Genomic DNA, 12801 nt, shown 5'->3' with positions numbered 1-12801 from the left:
CAACAACACCATCGACGATGTCATCACCGCCACCACCACCGCGACTACTTCCATCACTACCACCATCACCACTGCTGCTACCACCACCACCAACAACAACAACAATAACACCACCCTCAGCGATGCCACTACCACCACCACCACCACCACCACCACCACCACCACCACCATCATCATCATCACCATCATCACAGTTGCTCTTCTGAAAGATACTCTTTTCCCTCTTGTGTAAAATGAATGAAATTCATCTCTGGAAGAATACAGAACCGAATAATTGGACTTAATTAGCTTATTTGAAGTTTGAAGTTTGTGCATGCATACATACAAGTGTATGTGTGTATGTGCATGCCTGTATATATATATATATAGGCACAGGCATGTCTGTGTGGTCAGAAGCTTGCTTCCCAACCACATGGTTTTGGGTTCAGTCCCACTGCGAGGCACCTTGGACAAGTGTTTTCTACTATAGTCTCAGATCGACCAAAGTCTTGTGAGTGGATTTGGTAGATGGAAACTGAAAGAAGCCCATCATATATATATATATATATATATATATATATATATATATATATATATATATATGTATATATATATATATATGCATTATATATATATATATATATACAATTGCAGCGTGAAAGGTGTTTATAAGCCATTTAAAAACACGCAAAAACTGTTAGATTTATTTCAACATCTAAATTTAATTTGTCAAAATATTTTTACCACTTTGAAACTGCAGCCTGTTCACAGACAAAATTCCATGCTGCATCATATTTATGTATATTAAAGGAAAAAGGAAAAAAAAAAAGACAAAACAAAAGCAGGATGAGTATCTCAGGTCAGTTAGAATGTTTAATTAGAGTAAGGTGAATCAAAAATGGAGAAGTAGAAGTAATTAATGTCTTACACCTGTTTCTGTGATATCCCAGGTGATGGTTCAACATCCCCATACACTAGGTACTCCATCATCAGAGACAAGGTGCATATGCAGGTTAGTTTCAGACTGAGAATTCACAGTGTATAAAAGAATAAAGCAGTAGATAGAAGAATAAAGACAGAAGAATAAAGTTCACAGCTCATCTTGTTCCAGAGGTTACGGAGTTCCATGAAGGTATAGTCCCTTAAATATAATCTCAGGTAAATCCAGGCAGTATTTTGACTGATGTATTCAGATTGAAGGGGTATATCAGGTAGTTAGCACGTTAGAAAAATGGCTCACACAGGTATATAATGTGAGGGAGGCAGGCATCATGACAGACATATTAGATCAGAGAATGAGTGTGTGTGGCGGTGGAGGGATGGGGGTTGTGAGTGAGTGAAGTGAAGAGAGAAAAGAGAGAATTGTAGAAATGAAGATAAAAAGGATAAAGAAGATAAGTACTGGAAATAAAAGGAATGAGAGTGAAGGTAAAATAAAAATAAAGGTAAAGGTAAATGGTTGGTATTATTCTTCATCAGAGTAGGTTTGAGGTGAGAGGTCAGGGATTATGGTTTTGGTAAAGTGGAAGAGGAAGTCATGTATGGTTATTAAAGGGTAATTAAATGGATAGATGAATTCTAGGTTCAGCATGGTCAGAAAGAATATTTAACTTTAGTTCAGTGGTTAGTAAAAAGAGCTAATGTTAGAAGTAGATGCCTAACTTAAATATAGGGAATATATCTAAAATTAAAATTAAAAATTAACAAAAAGATAAGCACAGTTAACGAACTTTGAAGATACATATGTTGAGGTAATAAATATTAATAGATGAAGGAAAAAACGTACATATATTGTTATGACTGTGAATGTAGAGAGGCAGGTGTCATGTGTGTTGATTTTTGTTTGAATTTGGACCCATGGTAGAAACTAAAGGTACAATAGAACTTATGTTTGCATGAAGAGAATGCTTCATGCTGTCTGTTAAGTAATTGTGATGAATTATGAATTGATATTTGGAGGGCTCTTAAGGTAGATTCCACATGCAAAGCATTGGCCTTGCTTGCAACACCTAAATTGCTGGCCACTGCTGGAGAAGTAAAGAACTTGTGAGTAATGTGTTGCTGTGGACACCAAATCATGGCACCGCAGTGGCTGGAAGACTTCGGAAGACATATATACAACAGCTTGCAGAAGATATTGGATGCCAAGTTGAAGACCTAAAAACACTAATGGAAGATAAGGAGGGAGGGAGAGAGGTAGTCAGGCTGGTCTGGGCAATCAGCCTGACTGGATGATGCCCCAATAAAAAGAAAAAGGTGAAAATAGATGTGGGTTTGTGACAGGAAGGCCGTATAATCATGGCAAAGCCATCTCAATGAATTAATTGTCTGACCCTTGCACGTTGCACGCATGTAAAAGTGGACATTAAAACAATGATTATTATATGTGTGATTTGAACTCAGAATAAAGATGATTACAGCTTACCTCTTTTATGCATTTCAATTCAGTGTTTTACTAATTCTGTATAAGCACAATTGTCTTCAAATATGAAAATTCTTTCTGCACAAATTTTACCATTTTAAGATCACCACGTGAGAAAAGTGATATTAAGAGCTGGCATTAATATGCATAAAGCTGAAACAAAATTCACTGTGGATTTTATCAGAAGAATATATCAAACACGATGCACAAAAATAATAAATGGAGATACACATAAATGGAATGAGAGAAACATGTATCATTATGTTAAGTTATTCCTATAAATTGACGAGGGAGCAGCATCAACTTGCTTGAAATTTGGTTTTGTTCCAATTAAATTGGATCGAAGCTGCATTTTGTTATTACCATAGTAGCATTAAAATATTTGTGAATTTATCACATAGGCACAAGCATGGCATTGTAAGCAAAGGCACGGCCATGCAGTAAAGGAGTGTGCTTTGCAGCCAAGGGGGTCTGGGTTCAATCCGTTTGTGAGGCACCATATTTGTTACATATGTACTACTATAATATCATCCTCATCATCATCATTATCATTATCACCATCATTTAACATCCGTTTTCCATACTAACATGTGTTGGACAGTTTGACTGAAGACTGGTAAACTGGAGAGATGCACCAGGTTCCAGTCTGATTTGGCAAGGTTTCTATGACTGGATGCCCTCCCTAACACCAGTCACTTCAAGAGTGTAGTGGGTGCTTTTAACATAATGCCAGCATGGATGCCAGTTCCATAAAATCAACATCAGCCATGACTATGATTGCAAAGCATAATATATCACCAAAGGTCTCAGTCACCTGTCACTGCCACTGTGAGGCCCAAAATTCAAACATATATATATATATCATCATCATCATTATCGTCGTTTAACGTCCACTTTCTATGCTAGCATGGGTTGGACGATTTGACTGAGGACTGGTGAAACCAGATGGCTACACCAGGCTCCAATCTGATTTGGCAGAGTTTCTACAGCTGGATGCCCTTCCTAACGCCAACCACTCAGAGAGTGTAGTGGATGCTTTTATGTGCCACCGGTACGAAGGCCAGTCAGGCAGTACTGGCAACGGCCACACTCAAAATGGTGTATTTTATGTGCCACCCGCACAAGAGCCAGTCCAGCAGCACTGGTAACGATCTCACTGAAAAGTCCTTACACATGCCGCGGGCACAAGTGCCAGAAAGGTGACGCCGGGCACAGGTGCCATCACGATTTCGCTTTCGCTTGCCCCAAAAAGTCTTCGCAAGCTGAGTTTCGTGTCTAATGAAGGAGACGACGTTGGCATGGGTGCCAGTCATCGAATTTAACTCGCTTCCGATTTCACTTGCCTCAACAGGTCTTCGCAAATGGAGTTTAGTGTCCAATGAAGGAAGGTACATATATATATATATATATATATATATATATATATATATATATGAGGAATGACCACTAGGTGGACTCCTAATATGCTAAATGTAGACCCCATATGGTCTGACCATTAAGAAAGAATTGTTCTCAAGAAAATTCACCAAACGCCAGAATGTAAAGTGAGCAAGGCAAATGAATAGAATGATTAGTCCCATACCAGGTCACACTGATGATTTGCAGACATTTACGTAATGTAAATGGTAAGAATGAAGCCTGGTATGTGACTAATGATTATATTTTGTATCTTTTCATTTGTCTTGTTCACTTTACGTTCTGGTGTTTGCCGAATTTTCTTGAGAACAATTCTTTCTTAATTGTCAGACTATATGGGGTCTACATTTAGCATATTACGAGCCCACCTAGTGGTCGTTCCTTTTATATTTATATAATATAATTTTCTGAATCTTCAGATTTCTTTCAATATGCTAGGCCACTGGTTTAAATTGATATTAATCTAATTAATATCAATTTTTTACCCTTATTATTTAAATATATATATATATATATATATATATATATATATATATATATATATATATATATATATATATATATATATATACACAGCAAGTAAAGTTGGTAGTTCTAAAATCTCTATACGAGATGCAAGTTGTAACTCTGCCGAAAAGTAATGATTGTTGCCACCTCAATGTGTTTATTCTGCATAGAACAATGTTACTAGCCTTTTTAACCCCAGGAGGATACCTCCTCCAGCTGGTTAACGACACAATATATGTGTCCGTTATATTGTAAACAAAGGAGTGAACAACTTCCATCCAGTCTTGACAGGACCCAACAGACCAACTAGTTTCTGTGTATAACCCTTCCTTGGTACTGGTTATACTTGTCTGCTAGACATGGCAGTCGTTCATCCCAGTTTGCAATATATAAACAAACAAACGACCCGCAGCCGCTGAATTTGTACCAAGTGAATTTGCTTGTTCTAAAATCTTTATAACAGATGTAAGTAGTAACGGTTGTTACCACCTCGATGTGATTGTTCCATGCAGAACAGTGTTACTACACTTTTTAACTCCACTCACAACTGTTTCCAGTAGTCATTATCGGTTCGTTGTTGATAAGTTTCTCAATTGGTCTATTGATCAGTTGAGAAGAGTTGAACGACCTAAAAGATTAATGGTACATTTGTCAGAGCCATTTCTAGTTAGACACACACACACACACACTCACACACATATGTCTTTCTCTCTCTCTCTCTCTCTCTCTCTATATATATATATATATATATATATATATATATATATATGTGTGTGTGTGTGTGTGTGTGTGTGTGTGTGTGTGTATAAATATATATATGTATGTATGTATATCATCATCATCACCATCGTTTCACATCCGCCTTCTATACTGGCATAGATATACATATACTTATATATATATATATATATATATATATATATATATATATATATATATATATATATATATATATACATATATATACACACTCATTTGTATATATCATACTGACTAGTCACAAACCACTCAGGAGACAGTGTCTTTGCCAGTAAAATAAATGCTGTGTTTGAACAGTTGTTTACAAATTAAATGTATTTCTCAAACAGATATATCTAAAAACCATTGAACCACCACAAAAAGAAAATAACAACAACAACAAAAACACTAACTATAAAAATATCAGTATCAATAATTTTAAATAAATCTTCTTTAACAAATAAACAATTCATCATACATTTTTTTTTTTAAATTGGAATTTCAGCTTAAAAACAAACAAGCAGTTTTTCAGAAATTAAATTAATATCTGAGTAATTAAGCTGACAATTTTTATATAGTGTCATTTTTTTTCTTCTTTGCTTTGAATATAATTTATATCACATTGATCTTTATGGTATGTATGTATAATATATGTATATATATACACATATATACACACACATATATATATATGTATGTATGTATGTCTTTATATGTATAATATATATATATATATACACATATATATATAAAATATATTAGTATGGTCTACAACTTGACTTCCAAGTTTTAATTAAAACTTATTAGAAAACTATATGGTGTGGCTGTGTGGTAAGAAGTCTTCATCTCAACTATATGATTCCGGGTTCATTTCCAGCTGATATACCCTCCAGCCTTCATCAGGTGTCTTGGGGGAATTTCAAACCTGGGTTCTCATTCCTAAGGTATTTTTCTGATTATTATTGTTATTCAGGTCATTGCCTGGAATCAAACTTGGAATCTTAGGGTTAGTAGCCCACGCTCTTAACTGCTATACCATATGTCCGTGGGCATAATAATGATAATTATAATAATAATAACATCCAAAAATACCTTAGGAATGAGAACCTAGATTTGAAAATTCCCCAAGATATCTGATGAAGGCTGGAGAGTACATCAGCCAAAACGTTGTGTTAACAACAAACAGGATGAGGACAAATATCTGCAAAATGTAAATAATGTACACAATTTCTCATCTCTCAAATATAGAATTGTAATACTTGTTGTCATATGTGCCCTAGGAATGATAGCAAAAGGGGCTGATTCCTACCTAGCTTATATACCAGGAATCCCTCAAAATGGCAGAAATTCAAAAGATAATGCTGATGGGAACTGCGCATATCATACGTAAAATACTGTCTATGTAATCTCAAATTTTAAAACAAACTTATAATTTTTTATGGTTTCTTAAACATTCTCTAGAACATCACTCTGTGCAAATCCATGTATAAGACACCCGAAGCATAACACCAACATGAACGTCTAACTTGTTGTCTCTTGAGGTTTCTGGGTGAGACTTGGAGCCAACTTGTACAAATGCAAAGCAAAAGTCAAACATATAATGATAATAATAATAATAATAATAATAATAATAATAATAATAATAATAATAATAATAATAATAATAATAATGAGAAGAAGAAGAAGAAGAAGAAGAAGAAGAAGAAGAAGAAGAAGAAGAAGAAGAAGAATCCTTTCTACTGGGGGTACAAGGCCTCAAATTTGTGGGAAGGGGACAAGTGGATTACATCAACCCCAGTGTTTTTCACTGGTACTTAATTTATTGACCCTGAAATGATGAAAGGTAAAGTTGAGCTCAGCAGAATTTGAACTCAGATCGTAGCGGCAGATGAAATACCACTATGCATTTCATCTAGTGTGCTAACAATTCTGCCAGCTCGCTGCCTTCATATACTAATAATAATAATTATTATTCAAGAAAAGTTGATGCATATAACAGGTTAGCTTGGGCGGTTAAGCAGTTGTGTTCGCTGAAAAGGTGGTAGTTGTACCAATAATTTTCGGAGCCCTGGGAATAGTGAGTAAAAATCATGAGAAGCACTTGGAACAAATAGGGGTTGAAATAAAGGTGGAGCACTTGCAGAAAACAGCACTGCTTGGAACCAGTCGAATACTCTGGATATTGCTCGAAAAATAAGGGGTGTTACCTTAGTTCACTGGTAGTGAACAGCTGGCACTGTAGTACATCTCCAGTGTAAGAAGCCGTACAAAGGTGAAGCTGTACAAAGCTCTTTTGACAAATTGATTTGGCACAAGGCCAGCAATTTGGGGGGAGGGGATAAGTTGAATACATCAGACCTAGTGTCCAGCTGGTTCTTATTTTACTGACCCCAAAAGGATGAAAGGCAAAATTGATCTTGGTGGAGTTTGAAGGTTGTGACAGACAAAATACCGCAAAGCATTTTTCCCAGTGTGCTAACAATTATTCCAGCTTGCCACTTTCAATCCCACCAAATATTATGAAGAAGTTATGTCTCTTGTAATAGTTGCGACCACTAGGGGAACCACATGGTTAGCCTTTTGCACAATGAATTTAACTGTAACTTCAGTCATGTTTTTGTATATATTCAGACTTGGCAAGGACTGGTCACCCAAAGGCATTGTAGGGAACCAACTCATTGTGTTGGTTTCATAGTCTGCACTTGATGTCAGCATTTTCTTTTGCTATTATGTTTTTTGGAACCATAGTTATTCAAGGATGGTCATTCATGTGCAACTAGAATCAAATTTGTTTCTGCTTCTAGCCCAGAACGTTTGAGACATTATTGTCTTTCATTCATGTTTACTTCCTCTCTGTTGAGTCTTGCATGATATTGGCCATGGTGTGATTTTTTTACCCTCTAATTTCTCGTTCAATACATTTTGAAATTACGTTTTGATTTCATATTTCATAATATTTTTTAACCTTTTCATTTGATTTGTCTTTATTATTTCAGTTAATTTCCAGATATTTTTCCATTATGTCCTTGTCAAGAGAAAAACACTTCTGTTTGTGCCTATATCTGTGTGATTTGGTTTCTTTTTTGCTTTTTTTCTTACACTTACCAACTTCCCTTTGCTTGCTCCAAATTACTTTCCCAACCCTAATGTGGTTGTTTGGTAATAGTTCTTTATTTGCATCAGTTGTGTCTGTGGTGGGGATAAATATATTCAGTCTCTATCAGTTTTGAAAGCAATGGCTTCAGAACACAGAGCGTAGATAGTGCTGCTGTCAGAAATGTGTTTAATATGTAAATTCATCTATCCAAAAGTGTTATACCACTAAACTTAGTGGGTGTTAAAGCAATGCGTTCGTGGATGGTTGTTGGGTTGGATGTGGTGCTGATAAAATAACAATAACTCTTGAAATATGCATGTACACCTATTACCTATTTTTTCTACCTTTGATCATATTGTTTATATAAACATATTCATATATATTGAATGTTGTAACTTACAGTACTGGCTCTGTATTCTATGGAAAATCGATAGGTTATCATAGTGGTTCTCAATCATTTTTAGGTATGGACTAGTTTGATTTCTATTTTATTCCTGTGACACTCATAATCATTTGATGTTTTAAAAAGAATCCTTTTATATTTTTATACTTATGTATATTAAGGAATTGTAAATAAAAAAATTTTATATATCTTGAGTATTGTTGAAGTATAAAAAAATTATTGCAAATAAATCCCAACAACAAAATCTTACATGGACCCCAAGGGCCATATGGAACTTGGTTAAGAAGCGCTGGTTTATCAATGCAAAATAATGACTAAATTCCTGAGATTTCTATGTAAACTTCTCAATTCACACAATTTACAGTCTATCATATTGAAGCTGTCATTTATAGCAAGGGTTCTTAATAGAATATTGGGTTAAAAATACCCTCGAATGGAAGAAATCAAATGCATACAGAAGATGTGGGTTCACATTTCACAGGCAGCCTTTGACACTCTCCAGCTATTGGGTTCTTAACCCAATATTCCTCACACAATTATTTATAGCATTATCTACTTCACGTTCCACCATTAGAAATGATTTATTTCATGTTTAATGGAATTTTTATCAATGAAAATCTTATCAATAAACTACGTAGTAAAAATTGATTTTCCACTGAATTCTCAACAATCAATGCAAAGTAAATGATTAAAAGTGAATAAATGCGTGAGTGTGCGTGTGTGTGTGTGTGTGTGTGTGTGTATGTGTGTGTGTTAGAATAAAAACTGGAACCATATATTTGGCGATTTGCTGAGCTCTTTTGTCAATTTGTGATTGAGACCTTTGCTGGTTTGCTGTACATGAGAAAATTCATCAAACCAGGTGAAATGGTGATCGTAGCTGGTGCCAGAGGCATGTAAAAAGGCACCGGTGCTGGTGACATGTAAAAGAGACCCACTACACTCTTGGAGTAATTGGCATTAGGAACAACATCCATCCATAGAAACCATGCCAAATCAGACCAGAACCTGGTACAGCTCTCTGGCTTACTAGTTCCAGTCAAACTATCTCACCCATGCCAGCATGGAAAGGAGATGCTAAATGTTGTTGATGATGATGATGATGATGATGATGATGATGATATATATATATATATATATCCAACAGGTATTTTTATTTTCATATTTGCCTTTATACATTCTGTATCTCTCCCTTCCCAAAATAACTTCTTATTTAATTACGGAGATACACTTGCATAGCATGTGACCTGATCTGAGACTGTGTGCTGAAACAAAAACAATTGCAACACTTTTTGCTATGGAATGGTGAAACTATTTTTTCGTTTCCTGAAAAAACAACATTCTGGACTTACGACAATTTTACATAATAGCAAAGATATATATATAGGTTATGAGCGATAGTGGTGTCAATTAGACCCAGACGTTTCAAGTAATGCTGAGTAAGTGCTGTGGATAGGCCATAGTTAAGCTCCAGATTCAGTGGTTATGCGAATAAGGGGTCCAACGTAGGTCATATATCAGCGTGTGAATATAAGGATTTACTTTTTGTAATGAGATTAATAACCAAGGTTGTGTATAATATATATTATACACAGCCTGGTTTTTTTTATCTCAATACAAAAAGTATATCCTCTCTCTCTCTCTATATATATATATATATACGGCAAAAAAGAAAATGGAGGGGATACAAAAATGACATACACCAACCGGTAGACATTCTATTCTGTCTATTTATTCTGAAACATAAGGAAGTATTATAAGAATACATACACATGCAAAGACTGTGTGCTACACAAATATGTACTAGAAATACATAAAAGAGTAAAAGATTAAAAGATTAAAAGATCAGTACCTTACAGCTGTTTCTGACAAGAGGCCACGATAGCATCCATCCTACCTTCATCTCTTCAATATTCTGTACGGATAGGTAGATAGAGTTTGGATGTTCAGTGTGACTCTAGGCTTCTTCCCTTAGTTGGTTGGCTTCCCAACCACTAACTCTCACGGAAATACATACATATATATATATATATATATATATATATATATATATATATATATATATATATATGTATATATATATATATATACACAATGGGCTTCTATTGTATACAATTTTCCTCTACCTAATCACTCACAAGGATTTGATCAACAGTAATCTACAGTAGAAGACATGGGACTGAACTGGCCCTAATAACTCTGATAGGTACTGCCCTTTCCACCTTCATTAGACTTAATAAAATGACATAACTACTGCCTCATTTCAAGCTGGCCATAACATGGTTGCTCTTTTGCCCTGAGTTATTTCTGATCAAGTACATTTATGATCAAAGATAGACTACTTTATCTTAGACCACAAGATCCAGAATATGTTTCTCTTGTTTCCTTTTTATTCTTCAAAAATGATATAGATTGAATCGAAGGGGATTTGGCTGTTATTTCTTGCAGCGTAGAGAACCACATTAAAGACTCCATCCCTGGGTGGAGGTGGACTATACTATTTTGATATGCAGTATTATTTAGTAAAGGCAAATAGAAAATGATATGAAAATCTCATTCTCGGGATTGCTACAATACTTGAAAGGAATATCTCCATTTGTAAAGCCTATGGATGCTGACTAATATGAGAATGTTCATAAGAATTATTTCATATATCGGAAATGAATATTGTATGATCATAAATATTACATCCGCTGTGAATTTGTGAATTACTGGCGTTGATGTGTTACGAGCTTCAAATATTTTATAAGCATACATATTATACCTAACATGCATGTATATATATATATATATATATATATATATATATATATATATATATATATATATATATATATATACATACATTCATATTGTATGTCTCACTCACTCTCCCTCTTTCTCTTTGTATGTGTGTGTGTATATATATGTATATATATATATATATATATATATATATATATATATATATATATGGGGAGTTATGATATTTATATGATATATACCATTTTATATATAAATATATATATATATATATATGGGGAGGTATGATATTTATGATATATATCATTTTATATACATATATATATATTACATGAAATTATATATAATATGAAGTATTTAAATATTCCTATGTGTATGTTTGTACTTATTTATGTATGTACATGTGTCTTTATATAGTGTGCGTTAGTACAGATGTCTGTGTCTTTATAGGTATTTGTGTATAGGCATTAAAGCATGTGAATTGATTTAGTAACTGTCATCTAACTAGCATCAAAGGCTTCATAAGAAATTACAATTCTGCATAACTGAAACTATAGAAAGTTTGATTCATAATTCAAATTTCCTTTCAATGTGAGCTGCATTAAATTAATGAAGACTTTCTGCTATGCCTCATGGGTTAAGATATTTGAGTTATTGGTACACAACTTATGCATTGAAGTAAAATGTTGCATATAAAGTGTTGTGTCCAGGAACAATGGGATACTGCATGTTTCCTTGTTCCATTGGGGATTAGATAATTAAAAATGCTACGGAAAGAACGAATGTATAAAACTCAAAATTCAAATTGTAATAAGCTGTTTCCTTCTTAATGTGTTCCTAGAGATTTGAGTGTAAATATCTGATCACCAGCACTGGATTAACCATTAGACAAAAGACGCACATGCTTAGGACATCAAGGGAAGGTGGAGGCACCATGGAAATGGTAAATGGTTTACAACACGAAAGAAATCACTTTAAACTTGCTAAAATGGTATTTGGAGTGGTTTATGAGATCAGAAATATAATTTTAAATTGTTCATGGTTTAAAGTGACGATTTTATCTAAAACTTTGCAATTAAAAAATCAGGAGAAAACTTTTCAAATATAAATCAACATATATGAAAGGCGGTGCTCCAGCATGGCCACAGTCAAAGGACTGAAACAAATAGAAGAGTAAAAGAATTATTTTCCATCTTGCTGCTAGTTTTGCTTCATTTTGAAAAATAAAAACTTATTTTATGGTTTATCATTGTTTATATTTTGAATTATATGTTATTTTCTTTTATACTTTTACCTGTTTCAGTCATTTGACTGTAGCCATGCTGGAGCACCACCTTTAGTTGAGCAAATTGACCCCAGGACTTATTCTTTGTAAACTTGATACTTATTCTATCAGTCTCTTTTGCTGAACTGCAAAGTTATGGGGACATAAACACACCAATATATACATACATACATACATACATACATACATATATATATATATATATATATATA

The 12801-nt window shown here is 34.1% G+C and overlaps 1 long non-coding RNA gene across 2 annotated transcripts in view; it reads right to left on the bottom strand.

Moving 5' to 3' along the window:
- The window catches only part of LOC149136657 (uncharacterized), a 50292-nt gene that overhangs the window by 11379 nt on the left and 26112 nt on the right, over positions 1-12801 (bottom strand). The window contains exon 4 of one of the 2 annotated variants that reach the window (XR_016240923.1): positions 2411-2554. The exons of the other annotated variant lie outside the window; for it this stretch is intronic. This is a non-coding gene — a long non-coding RNA (uncharacterized LOC149136657). Of the gene's footprint in view, positions 1-2410; positions 2555-12801 lie in introns of those variants that run through there. 2 annotated transcript variants of the gene reach the window in all.

The sequence above is a fragment of the Octopus bimaculoides genome, chromosome 3 (genome assembly GCF_046866305.1).
Source record: "Octopus bimaculoides isolate indiv1 chromosome 3, ASM4686630v1, whole genome shotgun sequence".
In the NCBI taxonomy this organism is placed as follows: domain Eukaryota; kingdom Metazoa; phylum Mollusca; class Cephalopoda; order Octopoda; family Octopodidae; genus Octopus; species Octopus bimaculoides.
Note: the sequence above shows the minus strand (reverse complement) of the source record. Positions and strands in the feature narration are given on the sequence as shown.